At 38.4% G+C, this 21,593-nt stretch overlaps 1 protein-coding gene across 6 annotated transcripts in view; it reads right to left on the bottom strand.

Annotated features, from left to right (window-relative positions):
• Window positions 1-21,593, bottom strand: part of LOC131693500 (homeobox protein PKNOX1-like) — a 252,461-nt gene that overhangs the window by 113,954 nt on the left and 116,914 nt on the right. For 5 of the 6 annotated variants that reach the window (XM_058981359.1, XM_058981360.1, XM_058981361.1 and 2 more), the window contains one exon: window positions 4,470-4,498. The exons of the other annotated variant lie outside the window; for it this stretch is intronic. The gene's annotated coding sequence lies outside the window, so the exon portion shown is untranslated. The remainder of the gene's footprint in view (window positions 1-4,469; window positions 4,499-21,593) is intronic. 6 annotated transcript variants of the gene reach the window in all.

Raw genomic sequence — 21,593 nt, forward strand, 5'->3', positions numbered from 1 at the left:
AAATACGAAATCGTTTGCCCAAATTTAAATATTCATGTTACGCCTATTTTTTATCTAATATTGCCCATAGCTTCAGTTCGGAACGTGCTATCGGAGTTCTACTTCACTGAAATCTTCGCCACCTGAACTCTTTTTACGTAATACATTTTTGATTTACGTAACTTTTTACGAACTAAATTTCAAATAACAAACTTTACGAACCAAATCCATAAAAAAGTTTGAAGACGTCAGTGCAGTAGGAAGTTGAAATGCGGAATTCGGAATGGGATTGAAGAGTACAAGACGGAAATCAATGTCTGAAACCATTTTGAAATCCCATACAGAGATTTCCGGTTTGGATAGTCTATATCCTCAAGAACATGAGTATTTTCGGAATGGGGTTGACGAGTACATGACGGAAATCGATGTCTGAAGCCATTTTAAAATCCAAGAAGGCGACTTCCGGTTTCGATAAACTCTATAACCACATCAATATGGCTATTTTCGGAATGGAATTGACGAGTACAAGACGGAAATTAATGTCTGAAGCCATTTTATAATCCAAGATGGTGACTTCCTATTTATATAAATATAACATACCTTCAACAATATGGTTATTTTCGGAATGGGGTATGACATGACGGAAATCTACGTCAGCTGAAGTCGCCACCTTCGATTTTAAAATGGCTTCTAGAAGCTTTAGCGGTTTAGATAAATACTCTAACCTCATTAATATGGATATTTTCGGAATGGGGTTGACGAGTACATGACCAAAATCAATGTCTGAAGCTATTTTGAAACGCAAGATGGCGACTTCTGGTTCAGATAAATACTCTATAACCTCAACAATGTGTGTATATTCGGAATAGGGTTGATAAGTACATGACGGAAATCGATACCTAAAACTATTTTGAAATCCAAGATGGCGAATTCTGGTTTAGATAAATTCTCTATAACCTAAACAGTATGGGCATTTTCGAAATGGGACAATTACGGAGTAGATATAGATATAGTGATTAATAATGATATTATTATATTATTATTTGCTCAAACCTAAAGTTGCTATCTTTGCCTTCAAAATGACGTCACTCATCGACTTCCGTCATTTACCCCTCAAGCTTATTTCAAAAATACCCTTTTGTAACGGTTATACAGAATTTCGTTTTACTGGATGTCGCCATCTTGGATTCCATAATGGCACCAAACTACCCTTTTCGTCATCTACTCGTCCAGCTCATTCCAAAAATACCCATTATTAATGCTATCAAGAATATTACGCAACCGGAAGTCGCCATCTTGGATTTAAAGAAAACAAAATAAAAAAAAGTTAGTGCGAAAAAACAGTTTTAGTTAGAATCACCCTAAGTTACTTTATTAGAATTGCTGTAAAATAAAAATCTTTGGAGATACAATTATAGTGTCTTCGACAAAGTCGCAGGATATAAGTTGCTATACAATGTTGCTAAAAACTGCAATCCTCTATCTCATCATATTCAGAAAATAATATTCGGATCCCCCTAACAATAAGAGACACCCTCATACCATCCACATCTGAGGTTGGGCTATATGATACTGATTATTTGTCCTGAAGGCAAGGAAGCTCTGAAATTTATGGTTTAACTACAAATATGTTTGTCTTCCTAAATTATGGATTTGGATCACTTTGCAGTGTATTCCCAAATTATGAAAAATAATTATAAAGGAATGGGTTCGGGTAACAACCACAATAATTCAACCAAATATTCGAATGTAACACCATGCGTATTTTTGTCGTGAACTAGTTTATTAATTGGTGCATAAATACGAGGTTCATTATTCACGATTTCAGGAACTTGGTCATGATTTTCGTAAGCGGTTCATTTTAAGAAATCGTGATTTTCTTTTCATGAATTTATGAACAGATTTTTTCCGTGTACCAAACGGCTTCCCTATTCAAATGGCGAACAAATCTAAATTTTGCCCATTCTCTCCAAGAAAAATATACTGCCAACACTTGAGACAATTTGTGATAAGTATTTCGATTGGCAGAACCACCCCTGCTACAAAGTGTCGACTGTTCAGCCCTTAATCACGTCTTCCCGTGGCAGTATAGCGACCGGAATGATCCAGACCGAGAGAAAAAACACTGTCTCCATCGTTAGTCCTTCATATCGACATCAACGGCAACGGGGATGCACTTCACATCAGCCTTCACGTCGTTCGTTCGCGTTCCCTGACCCGACGTCTGAGGCGATTTGACTTTCTAAATCACATGGCCACTACGTATAACGAACCGTTTTATCGCGCTCGTTTATCCTTCGGTTCTACGAACTTTACACGCCCGGCAACCCTATGGGGCACTTTGGCGGCGGGATGAATGGGGGGAGGAGAGTAACGCTGTTGATGATGGCAAGGAGGCTGCTGCTTTAATAGCTTATGCTGATGACGAGCAGAATATGATAATTTAATGGAATTTATCTACATTTCTCTACCTCCTGCTTGGAGCTTCACGTTAGATTGTTTCTGGAGAGGATCCCGGCTTTTTTCCACAGAGTTGAAGAATGTCTGTACTGACTTTTGGCAATTTTCAAACGCTAGAGGAGATTTCTGATTGCTGTGCAGTGTTTCAAGTTCGCTCGATGAAAAAGTCCTACTCTGCAGTACATTCTTATATTTGTCGTGCCAAAAAATGAACGTTAACCTTGGGTTTGATTCCTTTGAAATGATTAATTTTAGAGGCAACCTATCGCTACCAAAATCATCAGTCGCTAAGAACCTTGAAAAGAATCAGCAGAGCCGAGTGAAACTGGTATTCATCTGGAAATAAATTCTTCCATATTAGTTATGGAATTTCGACTTCGTCTCATCACAGGACTAAGCTAGCGCGGGATTGATACTAGTTCCAAAAACGAAAACACTATTTGTGTTTCTGAGCAAATCCCTAATCTTACGTGATGTCCCGCAGGAACAAAAGCTCTGATTAAGCTGATGAGAATTAATGAAATCTAATCTCCTCAGTGGAGAAAAATTTGAGCAAAAACTATTTTTCTCCTAATGCTTCCATACAAATTCGGACAAGTCTAATGTTCTTGTGCTGTATGTACTACCATTATTTTGATTTATAATTTCCCGAATCACTTTATATCGACATAAAAAATAAAATCAATATCTCTATGTATCCAAAGCACAAAAATCTTTGCTATTCTTCAAACCAATAAAATTATACGCTAGAGCAAAAAAGAATCCAGTTAATTTGCGTTCGACTCAAGAATGTAAACTTTGCGCGTAAAACTTCGACCAAACAAATTCATTGCGAAAGCCAGTGAAATGAAGAAAAAACACAACAAACTTTTTCCCTGACACCATTCCAGCTCCATCCAACTAACCAACCAACCAACTCTCCGCAGCAATATTCCAAAAGACTGACGAAGAGACATAAAAAAGTTGATAACAAAAATTTGCGTTTCATCCGTACAGCTTACCCGGGGTTCTCGCTTTCAGACTCGCTTCCGCTTGAAAGACATCGCATCGCGCCAAGATCCGCACGATAAAGGATGAACAAATTTTCCAACTCTTTTTTTTCATTTTTGCCAGCGGTGATGATTTTTCTTCAACCTTTCCTCCGAAGACTCCATTCAAGGGAATGGGACCGAACAGAGGGCTTGATTTTCCATTTTCACAATTCATAAATTTTTCCCGCCGAGCGCCGGTGGTGTTTCCCCAATACGCAGAAATGGAAACAGTCTCAGTATGTTCAGTCTCATCTCGGTCGGCGGGTGCGGTAGGATAGCAATTCCACTGGCTCGTTAGTTGAAAGGTACGCAACAACGCACATCGCAAACCGAGACGACAAACCGTGGCAGGGGGAGGGGGACAGCAAAGTGTGAGGTTATGTTTTTCCTTCGACACTTCGACTGCCAACACAGCATAGGAAAAGTTGCGCCTTTCTCTGCTTTCGGTTCGGTTCGGTTCAGTGTCGAATTCAAATTCAAATCGTTCGTAAATAATTAAATACGAAAAACGGAACGTCTCTCGGCCGTACTGCATGCCGTTGCCGTTGTACAGTTCCGTCGAAGTGATGCACGGGGTCCGGGATCTGGCTGGGACAGGAGGGGATTCCGAAAGTGCGGGAATGTCGCTTGTTTTTTCTCTGTTCACCCAGAATAGAGCTACTTTAGAAACATTTCGGTTGGTTGGTTTCGTAGTGCAGTTCAAAACTTGGAAAGGAAATCTCTTCTTCCGTTCGGGGTGTACTGCCAAATTGAAATGTTCCGTGAGTGAGTGCGGTGTGTGTTATTTGGATTGTGTTCTTTTTGAGTTTCGATGTTGTTTGGCTATAGAATTGTAATTCCAATAAGATACCCAATACGGGACCCGACCCAGTTTGAATTCAAAATGAGTGGAAATTTGTATATTAATTACAACATCAATTCAGTTCATCAATATTTTCATCAGCGATGATCAATGACAAAACGTACTTCGAAACACATTTCGGTGGTTTGATGACTTACCCATTGTAATTAAGTTTCTCGTAGGATTCCTGAAAAGATAAAATGAAATGTAAGGTGAGAATTGTGCAAACAGTGATAGGAAACATACAAATAATCAGGGACGTATGACGGAAAAAATTACGCTTCTAGCATGATAAATGGTGTTCCTGTGGAATCATTATTATCTCTGCAACTGGAAACAACATTTGATAACAGAACGATAAATATTAACATACAGTATTGGACTGATATCGAACTTTATTAAAACTTGTCAGTAAACTTAATCGGTTTTTTCGAATCGAAACAAGGTAAGGTTCCACAGTCGACGGTTTAGGAGAGTCTAGTTTCATTCTATATCATTACATGGACAATCAACTCTTCAACGTAGGTATGCCTATTGTTTGATTTTGACTGTACTCTTCAGTCGAAGCAAGAGGGGTAGAGGAACAAAATGGAATCCAAACTATTTGCAAACCAGGTTGCCGAAATTGCTGAATATGACCAAGTCAAGTGTCACATTGGAAAACGTTTGTCGACTGCCAGGAAGGCGCAAAAACTACGAAAAGAGTGGCCTACCCCAACCAGCCCGTCCGGGATGTCGCAAGCAAGCTGGTAGTGCAGGCCCGTGCGCAGAAAATTCTCAAAGGGGAAGAATATTTTCAAGGGCTGGAGGGCCCGTGTCTTGTGTACTAATCGACTCAGCTTAACAGATTAGGTAAATTTCTGTAAGTGTCGGATTGGTTTGTAGTGGTTAAGCCTACCGCCTAAACCTAAATCTCTTGTATCTCGAAATCCTCATTCAACCGGGGCAACAATTAGGTACTACTTCAGTACGGATTGTGCTCTTGTTATGTTTATTTTGTGTTAATTGCTCATGAAATGCTCAGGTCCTGTTCAAATATCATCACCTCTTGAGACACGAACCGATCCGGAGCTTTCGACAATAATGTTTACATATCTATACAACCACTTTCGCAGGGTTTCTTATCTGCTAGCTGATGCTGAGAGTTTCTCAGCGGCAGTATTTCTTCCGATACCGATGCCCATTTTCGCAATCCATTTAGCAGCCACCCACATCAAGGGAGAGATGATTGGCGGTGGCAGTAAATTTCAAACTTATTAAGTTATCGAAGTTCGCAAAGAAATATCTCGTGTGGCAGGCCTTTTGAAGAGCAAAATTCAAATCGCAACCGGGACCAACAAACAGGAAATTAACGTGCAGGAATGCCGGGAAAAACCACCTCAAGCAACACAATTGTTCTGTTCCTTTTTGGCCGGCTTTAGCATCTTCCCACTGCGGAACAAGGCCATGGATTGGTATGACGCGAGCAACGTACAGGGTGTGTTTAAGGACACAAACCCTCCCAACACCGCAGTGCTCCGCCCAATAGCAAGGCAATTCGCATTAGTTGAAAAAGAAGCTTGAGTGAATAAGTTTTTGAATTGAACTTGCAAAAGACCTAATTTTGATGTTTAACCTTTACAGTACCAGGTTATAATTTTTCGGAAAATTTTCTTTTAATTTTGCTCTCATTTCAATATTGATCATATTGATAATGGTTTTAACATTTTGTGGTAACCGGAAACCGCCATCTTGGTTTTCAAAATGGCGTCAAACAACAATTTTGATCTTTTGCTGACTGTCTCCTTTACAGTAGAGATGGGCGGGTACGGGTATTTTTAGGTTTTGCTATCACCGGGTACGGGTCGGGTCGGGTATATTAAAAAATATTTATTCCGGGTGCGGGTGGGGTCGGGTTTTTTTTCGAAAAATTGCGCACGTACCCGTTTTTGAATGTTTGGATGACCTTTTCCGCCAAAATCAAAACAAACAAACGGGTCGGGTCCGGGTACGAAAAATTCCATACCCGCCCATCTCTACTTTACAGTGACACCCACACTAATGATGGTTTTCACTGTTCTGTGATAACCCAGTTACTCAGTTGTCGTATAAGGATGACCAGCAAATATCGTATAAGCATACAGTTTTTGTCGGAATCGTATAATAGTACACCGTGTTTATACGTATTATACAAAACTTATCTTAACTAGTGCGTTGTGAAGACTCCTTTATGATTTTCGTATATGAGTACACACTAAGTCATCTAATGTATAAAAATGATCGTTAGTAGTGTACTGCACTATGACACAATTATGACTACACAAATGTGTGTCGGTAATAGTCAAATTAATCCAAGTATTGGACGCCAAGGATCTAAGGTGCGAAGCAAAAGTATATAATTTATTTATATAATTACAATTCATTTAAAAAATATGGTGTAAGCAATCTTCTCAATGATTTTGGCGAAGATTGATAGTTTCTTTACTATAATAGAGCAAATTATCGAAAGACCTCAAAAAAATATACAAATTTGAGATTAATTGGATTATTGTATGTGCATATGGATATATATTTATATTTTTATCAGTACAAGGAAGATGCTATAATATATGAGTTGGTTACGTGCAATGATGCGAAAATTTTAAAGTAATACTCGTTATTAAAAACAGGCGGTCGAAAGATGTGTCTCTCATTCTTAACTTTTATTTTGTGTTCAAATTTTCCGAAAGCCTATTATAATCGTATATAGTACTGTTTTGAGTCTTAAGAATCTTTAAAGGTCTGTTTCGTGCCACATGGAATCACACTAAGTACCGACCACAGTCGCATTTGTGTACAGTTTATGTCGTATACTAAAACCCAATTTTATCTCAATATAGGTATATTGCCTCCACTTTTGTCCGTATATAGCATATTGTATACGACTTAGTTGTACTGTATATTTACATGTATAACTCGGTAAAAATTTCGATATAATTCCAAAATTGTTTGCTGGGAATTGGCAGTAAGCGAAATTTTTGTTCGGAGGCGGCGGCGTTGGTGGCGTCTCTCTGTACCTGTCGGCGGCGACTCACCGGCACACCGGCGTTCGTAACGAATATTAATACCTATGTAATATTTTTTTATTTTCACAAAACTAGTTCCGCCAAAAATCCATTACACTCGATTTTTGTAGGGTTGCTGTGAGTGAACTTTTCTTATGATTCTAGTGCTTGATGTGGAGGCTAGTCTTAATTTTCAGAAATTCTTTTATTGTTATCGCGATAATCTAATTAGGAATTCTCTCTTGGATTTTTCGCGTGGAGTAATTTGATTTATGTTCATGATTTCAGTAGCTTAGTCAAGATTTTCGTACTTTCTATATACGGTCTCGTAATATTTTAGTCTTGAGCTTACTGTCGGTTTTTTACTAGGAGTAGCGTGACATTATGAACTGAATCATAAAAGCACAACCGAAGAGCAGTATCTCATGGTTTTGTAAACTATTTCACGAACACGAATTGTGACTCTGTAATGTATTTTCAGTGCTCAGAGCAGTTTTCGTTTTCATTCCAGTTATTACACTGTGTTATCTCATAAATAGCAATGTTTCTAATGTTAGGACTATTAGAAACATCGATTTCATATATCTATTACTCGTACCTTTGATTGTTCGCTAGCATCTGGACATAAACAACTATGTTATACTTTATGAAACAGTTCACGGTACAAACATAAATCTATGAATTATAATGCAAATTTTGTGAAATACTTCACTTAAAAATTTCAAGACCCTGTGCAGAGTTGCATAAAAGTGAAAATTATTAGGAATATTTTCCACTTTTGTGAACCTGTCCAAAACCACGCAAGAACCAGTTCACGAATCGGCCAATAACAGCCTCAGTTCCGTGAAATTGTTCACGTAAAAATATTGGGGTCATGCTCAAAATTGCACATTTCATGAGCCGAATCATGAATGTAAAAACGAGTGTGATGATTTCCGGAATGATTTCACGATCGCGGATCATGAACCAGTTCACAAGGCATAAATGGATCCTTGAACAGCATTCCGAGTATCGTGAAATAGTTTATGAGAAAAAAATCAAGAAAGCCGTAAACAATATAAATTTATGGATATAATCACGAGTCAACATTTGTTTTAAGAGTAATATTCATAAAGTTGTAAACTAATGACATAGCGGAAACCGTGAATAAAATTCTCATAAAACCATAATCTTCACAAGTAAAAGCATTATATTATTCAGGCGTTACGGAAGGGAATTGAACACAATTATAAAACAAATTATTTTTGTTCATAGTCCTGTATTCGTTACATAAAATTTATTAACAATTTATGACATTTTATTCACGAATCTGAGAACAATTTTTTTCGTGCGGTGTCTTCCAAATAAATACAACAGAAGAAAAGCGGGTAATCGGTATCGTAGTAGTTTGTCTTCTTTTGGTAAAAGCAAGCATATTGGCATTACACGCGTTCGTAAATAGGCGTGTGAAAAAAGCTTTGGCGACGCGCTGCCGGCCTATCGTTCGGCGACGGCGTTTGTTAAAAATTCTCGGCGGCGGTGCACATGTCTAACCGGAAGTCGCCTTCGTGAGTTTCAAAATAACATCAATTGTCCATTTCTGTCTTGTACAGACAATTCCCTTTCGAGTGACACCCATAGTGATGATAGTTTTCACTATTTTGTGGTGACCGGAAGTCACCATCTTGATTTTCAGAATGGCGTCAATCACAAATTACTGTTGTCTGCTGACCACCAGCTTCACAATGATTATTGATCATTATTGATGATGGTGATAAATTGTTTCGTGGTGACCGGAAGCAGTCATCTTGGTTTTCAAAATGGCGTCAACAATCAATTATTGGTTTCTACTGACCACCCCCTTTCAAATGATACCCATAATGATGGTGGTTTTCGCTGTCTTGTGGTAACCGAAAACCGTCAATTTAGTTTTAAAAATAGCATCAAATGTCCTTATTTGATTCCATCTGGAACCGGTGCCGGAATGATCATACCGAGGTTGAGGGAGCTATAGGAGTGTATGATTTTAAGAACTTCGCATTTCGTATAAATGTATGAGCCCAAAAAGCTGGAATGATAGAAAAGTATATACATTTCCTAAGGTTCTCTCGAAACAATTTTCCACGAACCTATATTGATCCAAATCATGTCCATTGTGAATAATCAATGGAAAATAGTCATTTGTAGGCCAATTAAAAAAAATCTACTTACACTTATGAAATGTTATTCAAAACTCGACCGTCGACCCACTTGGATGCCGGAATAATTCCGGAAACGGTCAACGGATTCGAACGCCAATAGGGACACAGAAACTGGACTAAATTATAGATTTTTTAAAGGCGTTTCCATCTAAATCCGTCAAAAATTGACAAATGAGAATGAGAGCAAAACTAAAATAAAATTTCAGAAAAATTTTAACCTGGTGCTGCAAATAAAAAGTTTGGCCGATTTATACATATTGTCGTTTGAACAATTTTTTATCGTAACACCCTTTAGCATTGCTAATGCCTAAAACGGGCTGTCAATCTCTGCACAGAAATAGCACAATATCGTGTTTTATTCGGACATTATATCAGTACTAGTCAATCACTAAATAGGGCTCACCGGTTCTTACAGAGTGCCCTTAATGCAGATCTTAAGCAGATATAACGCTATGTTTTAATGCTTATTGGCTAAATGGAAATGCACTATATATTGATTCGCTAGATCCGCCGACGTGTATCGCATGTATCGTTTGTAAACTTACCAATCTTCATGAGCATGAGTATGATGACCATAGTTGGTACTACGTGATTCGCCAGAACAAGCGAAATTGCACAGAAAATTAACGAATGGGGCCTGGGAGTAGCGATCTATTCTCAATGTGCAGGGTTCGAGAGTTATATACTTTTGAAATGTCAATAACGGCACCGGCCACATCCTTACAGCCATCGGGTAAGGGAAGGAATGTTAGTGTAACAAACGTTGTTATGGAGACCGTGTATACCTCTGCATCTCCACGTTTGCCATGGAAAGGAGCTTTTGTTTGTAGAATGGGGTAAAGTTAGACAAATCTGGATTCACCTTGATAAGTGATACGATCTATGCAACTCTCAGTAATGTTATCATGCGTTTATTGGTCTGGGCATCCGGCTGCCGAGAACTTATGATAGATTTATCGTTTATTGAATTAATTTTAAAAATCTCGATTTGTAAAAAAGCAACGTCAGCTCTGGACAGCCGACAGTCGGGAGTGTTGCATATGTTTCTTTCTAGACGCATGATTGATTCTTATGTTATAATTATTCGCGCGCGTTTTAAACGGTATAAAATAAGCCCAACCGAAATACCTGAAACGACTAACTTTTTATGTGAGATATACAACCGATGACATGTTCGTGGTTTTTTACGCTAATTACTAGAACAAGGTTGAAAACAATAAGATCGAACTTTTCACATTTTGCGTCAATAATTAAGCTACAATATTTTTATACTCATGGGGAAATATGATTAACGTGACAGTGATATAGTGCATGTACTACTCCAAAGCAGTGTTGTCATAATCATAATCAAAAAATTAAAAATCAATGATCACTGTCGAAAAAAAATCGTCGATGATAATCGTTTTCATTATTACCAACTAACATCACACACCTCATAACTTGATATACCGAGAATGATGTTGATCTAGTATTCTCGTTTTCAATTTTATGTGCCCGTTGTCACGCATTGCTGTGCACGCAACGGTAACCAAAATAAAATCGTAACGTGATATCAACACATTCGCGTAGAAGAAAGTTTATAGAAAATTCGTGACCAATTTTTCTCATCGTTAGACGTTTGTCGGCTCTATTAGTAGACACACAGCTAAGACAATCGTCCGGGCAGCAGAAAAACGCTTTGAAGTTTTCGGTTTCTAGTATTTTGGCGGCGTTGGTATTAACATGGAGGAGCTACAAGATAAAATTTTGAAGGCAATTGAAACAACAATGGTCAACAACAAAGGGCTATCCCTTTTCTCGAAACCCTCATTTTGAAAGAGGATTCGACGTTCACGATGGAAGTCCAACTGCTCAACTAAAATCCTAAAACTCAAACATGTTTAATAGTATAGTGATTAGTAGGAACTGTTACGTTAAATATTCGCAGCACATACATTTTTCCCATACAATTCTTTTGGGCCCCATATAACTTCCTGCATCTTTCGTTATATTCACCTCTAGTTGTTCAATCGCAGTTACTGCAAAATGGCAGACGAAACTGTTTGAGCAGTTAAGCGCATTATAAAATAATCAATATCATCATCGCTGATAATTGATGAGATTGATTTTCTCTTTATATGATTTAATGAGTACGTGTGAAAGAATAGCTTATCACGATGGTGAGATCGAAGAAGGCGTTATGGATTTCACATTTTCACCGTTTTTCTAAACTCATCAGTGATTTTGCGGAGAACAAATATCAAGTAAGAATATCAGTAGTAATTTTATGCGTTACCGATTTTTGATTTTTTGATAATTTCTCAACACTGCTCCAAAGCATATCCAAGTACTCAATTTAATAAGAACAGTTCATATAATTTATCGATGATTTAATGAACTAAAAGTAAACCAAAGAATTTGGCAATATGACAGCCGAAAATTGGTAACTGGATTTGAATTCTTCTTGTGAATTGTTGATTCTCAACCCTAATACATAATTTAAAAGATATCATTCACTCAGACAAGATTATGCGTATTCCCCACGCGAATTGAATTTCCTTACAGTGCCATCAAATCAAAGAACATTTAAAATTACATGCGACAAAATATGTGCAATTCAGAATATAATGAAATGGACCGTGCCCAGTAAGTAGCCCTGTCATTTAGCATAGTTTTTTTACTATAGGAACTTTTAAGATTTTAGCTTTAAAGACGATAGCAAATTTATTAAATTGAAAAACTAGACTTTTGTGGCAAAATTGGAATAAAAAATCCTCAATCGTCCTGGAAAAAAGTGTAAAAGCGAAGAGACCATCATTATTGAAAAATCAGTAGCAAATTGCGAAGTTGTTTTTAGTTGTTGTGCTTTTATAAAATAGTTTTCACTGCGATGATTGCGTTCTACGGGGAAAAATCCAAAGAATAGTAATAATAAGGTTAAAACTGTATGGGAAGAAGCCGGAAGTTAAACATAGTATTATTGTTATTTTATTAATCCTTCGATAAAGAACCCTTTTACCACAGTGATGTTCTGGTCTGCCAACCATATGCCCAAATTGGATCGTACCAAAATCGAACCCGTAGTTAATTATTATTATTAGTTCCAACTAGTTTTGGATGAAAACGAAAAATAACCCGATATATACTTTGGCCATTATTTACGATATAATTAAAGCTAACGCTTTTGGCATGACACCCCGCACAATTTAATAGCGTTGCTGGTGACACATCCATGTAGGTTTATTTACGTACGAACGATATACACGGTACTATTTAGATTGATGAGAAATGTTATCCCATATGAACAGTTTGAACTATGCAGCTAGCTAGCTACCGATGGACGCAGACAAAACTCTTCTCATTGAAGCAGACCTCAAAAGCACACAGCAGTCCCATTCAGTGGGCGTCCGGGCGGGATCGAAAGCAGTTCATGGCTGCCAGTCCATTTGAAGTGGCCATTCGCTCGTCTCGACTCGTCTGTTGTCCACGCCCCAGAGCCGACCCACGGGAGGGCAAAGATCGCGAAAGTGTCTTACGGTTCGTGGATAATGCCAAACACATTCACAAAACGATGTCGGAAAGTCAATCCATTAGCCGATTATGATCAAAAACCAGCATATTGTCCTGCTGATTTATGGGACACTTTTGCCACTAATCAAGCATCTCTGCAAGCAAACATCAAATTCAGTCAATGTTTGCGTCGAAAGAGATATTCGGAATGCCGCATCGTTATCCATCATGACTCGACTGTTGACGTCGAAGGGGTTGTTCCTTCTCCCCGGTCATCGTTAGATGGACCAACCAACCAACCAACATACATACATCATCTCATCGACCGTCGCGTAGGACGACGGTGACGGAAAACAACGACCAAGAGTTCAGAGATAAAAGTTGACGAGTACCGAGTGGACGTCATACGAGAAACAAGCGAACGGACACATTGAGATAGCTGGGCTCCGCCGTTTGATCATCGGAAGAACTTTGGAATTCTGTTCGGTCCGAAGCGGACCGGATGCTGCTGCAAAAAGAACCCGTTAAATTGCCCGAGAACACCGAAGGGTGTTGAATAGCTCTTGTCAAACACGCTTTGATGACGGTAAAATGCGAAAAATGTTCATCACTCTATACGACTGTACATGACAGCTCCCGGCATAGATCCAATGGCCACCGCCGCCAGGGGTGTAATAATAGACTCGGACCAACTGGATGCAGCTTGGCATGTACGGGACGAGTATGCATCTTTGCAATCCGGTCAGCGACAGGAGAATCGGATAGTTTAACACCCTTTGTTACGGGGCAGGACGGTGTGCAGTGAATGCAACTCGATGATTATTGTCATTATAATGTTCCTCCTTACTTGCCCACACCCAACTATCTGCCCGCATATGTACCGGCTCATTGATTGCTATGCAATAGTAGAAGCTTCTCAGCTGGAGGTCTTTTCGTTGGTGTAGCCAAGAAGCAAAAGTAGATGTTCAAAATTCAGATGTCTTTCACGTCGTGCTGTGTTATTATAGGTTAGTCTGTACGAAAGAAAAGAGTTTCAAAGAAGACTGAGTTTTTTCTCCAAAAGTAACACAAAATAATGTCCTTGCATCAAATTTTGTTGAAACATGTATAGAATATTACAAGCCGTTTTCAAAATAACGTTACAAAATATGAATATGCTGTTTTAAATCTCATTACTGCAGCCGCTTTCACCAGAACAAAATACTCCAACACATCGTGTATTAAAATAAGCTTTTCCGGATCCTGCTCGCACCTAGGGAAGGCAAGTTAGCAACCTTTGCCGCAGACTCGGCTAGAAATGCTCTTCTTGGAAGCACCAGAGCAGACTCTAAAATGATTAAATTTAATCAGATTTTTATCTTAAATATGTTCTGCCGCCTCCTGCCAGGAATGCCGCGATCGGCTGCGTGTGTTGTATTATAAGAGCGCCATTCCCGTCGGTATCCTGGGTGCGAATCATCATCTGGTGCCTGATGCGGCGGCAGTAGAGAAGTGAAAAAACTAGGAAAATGAGATGAAGTCTTTTCTCCCTTCTCCACATCGCCGCGACGGTGAAAGTTGGAAAATGTATATTCTTCCGTCGAAGGTTTTCTATTCGTCTATTTTCATGTAGCCCGCGGTGGTGGTGTAGAGCAGAAGCTTCTGTATCAGCATCCATTGCGTGATGAAATGGAGGCGACTTGGCTGCTGTATACATATTAAATTAGAATATCACCCTATTTGTTCAGAATGACTTTCATCAGGCTTTGCCTGAAGGCACGATTTGCAGATTTGAAGATCTAGCTTATTTTGTTGGATCAGAAATGATAATTTTAAAATGCTTGCGACAGTAACATTAATTATCTAGCATATTAATCTTCCAACAACAAGACATGATACAAATTATCGAAAAAAACCATGCTTTGCTTCCCTGTACTGAGGTAGATACTTGAAAAAAAATTGGTAACCAAACACTCTCTGAAATTGCGAATCTCGATTTCCAGGTAAATTGATTTCTTGCTAATTTTCTACTAATTTTGGTCTGAACTACTTAGTTTTAGAAGAGCAACAGAAAAACAAATTAGGTTGGATATAGGGTGAAAAAAGGCCATGAATTCTGCAACAATCACGTTTTTAAATTACGGAGAAAAGCCCATGAAAAAAAAATGTGTTTTATAATTATGTTCAACTTCCTTTCAGTAACGCCTGGATAACGCTTTTAATAATGGAGATATTTGTTTTTGTTTTGGAAGTTCTGGCCACGGTTTCCGGCATTCTATTACCAAATCGATTTTCTGTACGTGAAATAGTTCACAACTTTATGACCATTATTCATAGAACCAAAGGTCGACTCGTGATTTTATTCATAGATTTAGGAACATTATTCAGAGTCTGAAGACTGAACTGAACTGATTCATGATTGATTACATCTTGAATGTGATCTGTTTTTCTTGGTGGTGAATCAGTTCACAAACTCAGGACATATTTTCTCGTTAAATATTTCACGAAACTCAGAATATTGTTGAGTCCTTTCAATCATCGTGCACTAGTTCATGATTTCTAATTTATTAGTCGCGATCCAATATTCGTACTAGTGAAATAGTTCACAAAATCGAAAAATATTATTCATGCATGCATGTGAACTGATTTATGATTCGTGGTGTAAAAATCACGCCTGACCATGCGTGCCAGTGAAAATGGTTAACGAAATTATAAAATATTGTTCATATATTCGTAACCTGGTTCATGATTCCTAGTACTTGATTCACGATCTATCTTGTGTGTTCGTGGTATTTAAAAGATATCACTAATCATTTTCAATTTCATGCAATTCTGCACATAATTATGAAATTTTCACGTAAACTATTTCACACAATTTGGGTTTTTTCATGAAAAATATAGTTATGTCCAGCTGCTAGCTGCTATGAATAAAATATCACGGTAACGTGATGAGAAATTACTAAAATTTCGAGGAAGATCCTGAAATTATGAACATCGTTTAAATGTCGGTTCATTTAGTTGATATAATTTATACAAACCAGTGTATCTTCAAATTATATATATATATATATATATATATATATATATATATATATATATATATATATATATATATATATATATATATATATATATATATATATATATATATATATATATATATATATATATATATATATATATATATATATATATATATATATATATATATATATATATATATATATATATATATATATATATATATATATATATATATATATATATATATATAATTATTAGTATATATTCGGACGAACTAGTTTTTTGGAAACACAAATAGTTTCATGATCTCAGGAACTTGATCACGCTTTCCGTAAATCGTTTAGTTCACGAACTTTTCATGAACTTATTATCCTCGATTCCGCCTACAAGACACTCTCTCGTGTTCCGTATAACAGACTACACCCGTTAGCAGAATCCTTTGCCGGCGAATATCAAAGCGGGATTGAGAAAAACGATCAACGATGGACCAAATGTTTACCTTGCTACAAATTCTGCATAAATTCTGGGAATACGACCAATAGACTCACAATCTGTTCCTGGATTTCAAGACGGCGTACGATTTAGTGAAACGACACAGCTAATGTTTTAACATTGTTTTCCGACAACACTGATTAAGCTAATTCGTATGATGCTGAATGTATCAAAATCAAGCGTCCAAATAGTCGGAGAGATATCCGACTCGCTGGTTTGAAGCAGGGCGATACACTCTTTAATCTATTGCTCCACATAGCGGGAGGTTGCGAGAATCGGGCTGACTATGAGCTCTGACAAGACAAAGCACATGGTAGCTGGATTGGTTCCGAGGTGGAAATCAATACGGTACGGTAAGAGGTTGTCAACGAGTTCATATATCTTGGAACATTAGTCACATTTGATAACTATGTAAAAAGGCATGTTTCGGTTGCAAATAGATCGTCCTATAGTTCATGGAGTCAGTTAAAGTCTCGTAGTCTACAGACGCACTCTATACGAAATCGCTGATACTCCCTGTTGCTCTGTACGGGCGTGCGGGATGGGCGTTGAAGGAAGTTGACTACCGAGTACCTGGCGTGTTAAAAAAAAAGAATTAAGCGTTCAATATTCGGCGGCACAGTAGAAAATGGAGACGCATGAACCACGAGCTGTACCAAGTATTCAAACATACCGATGTTCCATCTCGGGCCAGAAAGAGCAATTAGCAAGATAAACCTGCTTTGTGTAGGCAATTTTTTGAAATGCTGTCTTCAGCAAAGTATTTTGGTTTTGGGGATGAAAATTAGTTTCACTGCATAGGTTGCGATGCTAACTTTCATATTTCATACTTAAGAGGTTAGAAGACTTCGGCAAAGTTTTAGAACATTTAAAACTATGACAAGTTGTCGAAGATACCTTAGCTCTATATCTATTAGTAGCAAAGTTATAGATGGTTGTATAAAATTTCACTGAAACTCACGTTTTATCAAAAAGTTTCAATTTTTGGCAAAAGTCATAAACGTCCCTTAGTGCACCATATCAGTTCTACCAAATGTAGAAGTATGCCGGGTACCAAAATAATTTGTTAAAGACAGCATTCTTAAAATTCCCTACCCAAAGCGCTAGAGATTTTGTCTTGTTGATTTCTCTTTCTGGCCCAGGGTGCACTAGGTTCACCGCTAGCATAAGAGCAGTGTAGAAACCGTTGGTATAGTAGGTGTACATAAATTCCATAAGTTGTCGTTTTTAAAACTTCGTCAAATCCCGAAATAATAAAGCTGGTAATAATTTTTTTCATGACACCACATATCTATTTTCGCTGAAAAGTTATGAGCACTTTTTATCAAAAATGGGGTTCTTTTGAATAATAACATCATTCATTGGGGCAAACAAAAGATAATTCTTTTCAACTATAACTATGGTCATGATTCGAGTTATAATTGAAAAAAATGACGAATACGATATTTTTTAAAAATTCATAAAATTGATTTAAAAAAACCTATTTTTGATATGTTCAGTGCTTATATCTTTTGAACAATAGAAGCTAGAGTTTTGTTGTGTTAAAAGAAACTGTTCGTCTTCAAACACTTTGAAAAACATCTGAAGGATATGTTGGAAAAAAGTGAAAACTGAAAATGTAGTAATAAACAATGGCTATATTGAAAGTTTTTACTTAAAATGTAAACCAAAGTCGCTCACATACGTGTCATAAGTGCGGGTTGATGATAAAATATGTATGACGTGTCACAAATATGCACAGAAGATTTCATATAAAAAGAATCATAACTGATTCGTAAAATTATGCCCAATCACTATGCCCAATGTCATACTTTTCCATGCGGTAGTAGCAATATCAGGTTACAAAATGATTGTATTGGAACCTAAAGTTTTCACAATTTTCCTCCTTTATTCAGGAAAAAAAACAATAAATAAAAGCTGGTTGCATATACAAATTAGAGGCAATATATAATAATCTTGCAAAATCCATCGTTGCATTTCGGCATACTTTCCAAAACTAGTGGAAATCTCAAAAGGACATTTCTTCAATAATCTTGAAAACACAAGCCAACCATACGCAGAAAAAAACTATGGTAGGAAAAGCTTTACTCCCAAGACAAGAACCTAGCTAATGATTATGGTTGATCTGCATAGGAATTACGTATGTCATCAGAGACATCTGTTGGCATTATGGCTTCAATGAGGACTTGATGCTAGGATTGTTGTCTAGTTTTTTGTTGTCATAAAGATTGCACAACTCGATCTATCGAGAAATTGGCACTTGTCATAATCGTATTTCGCTATAGCTCAGTGACTCCGCAGGATTTAAAAATTCTGAAAAAGCTTTTAAAATTCAGTAGCCTGGCATATCTAACTCAGTTTACCCCAAAATGGCGTTTGTCATAAGATAGCACAACAATGACGAGATGTGAAGACATGTCATCACATGTCACGTTTCGAAAATCTGACTAATTTCTGGTAGAATTCTGGATCAAAATCAAAAACCGAATTAGAATCCTGGTCATTGAAAACAAATGAAAACATTTTTTTTTATTAAATGGAAAAAATATACCTGGTATCCTTAGTCATAACCGTATTTATATTGTAAATTAAATGATGGTCAGTTTCAATTCCTCTCAATAATGATTCCAATTAGTTAGAGATTCAGAACAGAACCTTCTTAATGTTTTCAACTCATTAGAGTGAGCACCGTAACTCAATAAGCATCGCTTACTGGTTTGACTGCTAATCGTTTCATTATCTTTTGTCTAACTGATTCACCATCAGTACCTTGATAGAGCTCAGCACTGGTTCAATTGACATATACATACATAAAAAAATTCGCAAGTTTGTGGACACGAGAAACAATTATGGACATTAAGGTGGTTCTCAGAGTCCGAAATGTGTTTGCTATAAAGGAGGGCTAAGGTAGCTGAGCGAGCATTGGCGTTGGCAGAGGCTACCGTTTTCTCAGCTCCTCACAAGCAGGAGAAAGAGGAATAGGGTAGAATGGAGAACGCGCCAGTTTCTGTGACTCCAAAAAGGGCAAAAACCTCACCAGAAGCCGGAAGGCTAGGTGGACCCAAGAGGTAGACGTATGAGGACGCTCTTACTGCCTAAGAAAAGGACGCCACTCAACAGGAAGAAATCTGGAGTACCGTTGTAAGTCTAAAGGAGAAACACGGGAAACGGCAAAAGCGGGAGGAAGAGAGAAAAGAGGAGGAAAGGACAACCTTCGCCTCGTCAGAAGGCACCAAAAGAAGAAACCGTGCACGGCAAAGCCAATTCATCAGAGCCCAAATAACAATTGAAGTTTTATAGTATGCTACAAGTGCAATCTAAGTTTTATGAGTGGCTATAAAACTACCATAAAACCTCAATTGTTACTAGGGGGAGGACTCGGATCCGAGGGTGAAAATGTGATGAGAACCTGGCGTAATGGTGAGATGCTCTTCGAGTTGAAGGAGGATCCCACGATTAATAGATTGACTATGCGGGTCATTATGACCAAATCATTGGGCGAAGCGTTAAAAGTTAAAGTCTAGAAGTTAAAGTCTAAAGTCTAGAGACAGTGATCGTGTGCAAGGATCTGGATGAGATCACGACGGTAAACGAGTTGAGAGTCGTACTGAATCAACAGTACATCCTGGGCTAGGTGCACATGACGATCCGATTAAAGGGGTACGGAGGAACTTAGATAGCGATGATTCGTCTACCGGTAACCAAGCGGAGAAATGCTTCAAGTGTTTGGACTTTGGATATTTGAAATGGGGCTACGAGAGACTGGACGTAAGACGAAGTACATGCTTTACACTCCAGCGGACAGAAACGACCATCAGACGGGTGGCTTTAAATGACCTGCCTATAAGAGGGCAACTACAGGACAACGGTAATGGAGATTACCAAGATAAATCTGAATCACGATGACACATCACAGCAACTGTTGTGGCTGTCTACGACAGAAACAATATGTGACTTTGTTTTAATAGTAGAGCTGTACCTAGTTCTGCCTGATAACGGTAACTGGGTGGCGGATAGATCGTTAACGGCATCGATACAAGTCATGGGCAAATTCTCTATTCAAGAACTGGTGGAACGCTCATACGAAGGTGCCGTGATCGCCAAAATCAACGGTATCTTCGTGTGCAGGTGTTATGCTCCTCCAAGGTGGACAGTGGAGATTCATCCTAACGCTGGAGCAGTTAACCGAGCAGTTGATCGGTGGTGACTTCAACGTCTGGGTACAAGAGGATATATCCTGCAGGAAGCTCTAGCGAAGTTAGACGTACTGCGCAATGAAGGTTCCGTTAGCATCGTTAGAGACGGGAGGGAGTCCATCATCGACGTCACATTCTGTAGTCCTTCACTGATGGCGAACATGGATTGGGAAATATGTGAGAAGTACACTAATAGCGGCCACCAGGTGATTCCTTACCGTATCGACCAACGGAACCCTGCCGGCGCACGTAGAAGGACGACCCAAGCAAAAGTGGAAGACGAAAGCTTCCAACAAAGACCTCTTCGTTGAGGCATTTCGACCGGACGACGGGACAGAGAACGTGGATGCGGCTGATCTAACAAAAAGGATCGTGATGGTTTGTGACACCACAATGCCGCGAAAACTGGAGCCACGTCATAGACAGCGTCCAGTTTACTGGTGGAACGAGATGTTCAGTACGCTACGCGCTGCTTGCCTCAGAGCCAGAAGACGGGCTCAGAGAGCAGTAGCGGAGCCAGATAGAAAGAAGCACTTGGGGAAGTCATGACCGCTTTAATATGGGAGATCCAGTTTAGCAAATCAGATTGCCACAAGGAGCTATGCAGAAAAATAGATGCCAATCTCTGGGGCCACGCATACCGAGTTGTGATGGTGAAAATGAAGGGCCCGTCGACGCCAGCCGAAATGTGCCTGGGTAAGCTGAAGATAATCGTAGAAGGTCTCATCCCGAAGCACGATTCAACTACCTGGACACCGACACCGTACTTTGAAAAAGAAGGAGCAAACACGGGCAATAGATAAATGTCTAACTATGAGCTTGCAGAAGCATCGATACGACAGAAATCAAAGAAAGCCCCTGACCCGGATGGAATACCAAACGTGATGCTGAAAGCTGCG

The sequence above is a fragment of the Topomyia yanbarensis genome, chromosome 3 (genome assembly GCF_030247195.1).
Source record: "Topomyia yanbarensis strain Yona2022 chromosome 3, ASM3024719v1, whole genome shotgun sequence".
In the NCBI taxonomy this organism is placed as follows: domain Eukaryota; kingdom Metazoa; phylum Arthropoda; class Insecta; order Diptera; family Culicidae; genus Topomyia; species Topomyia yanbarensis.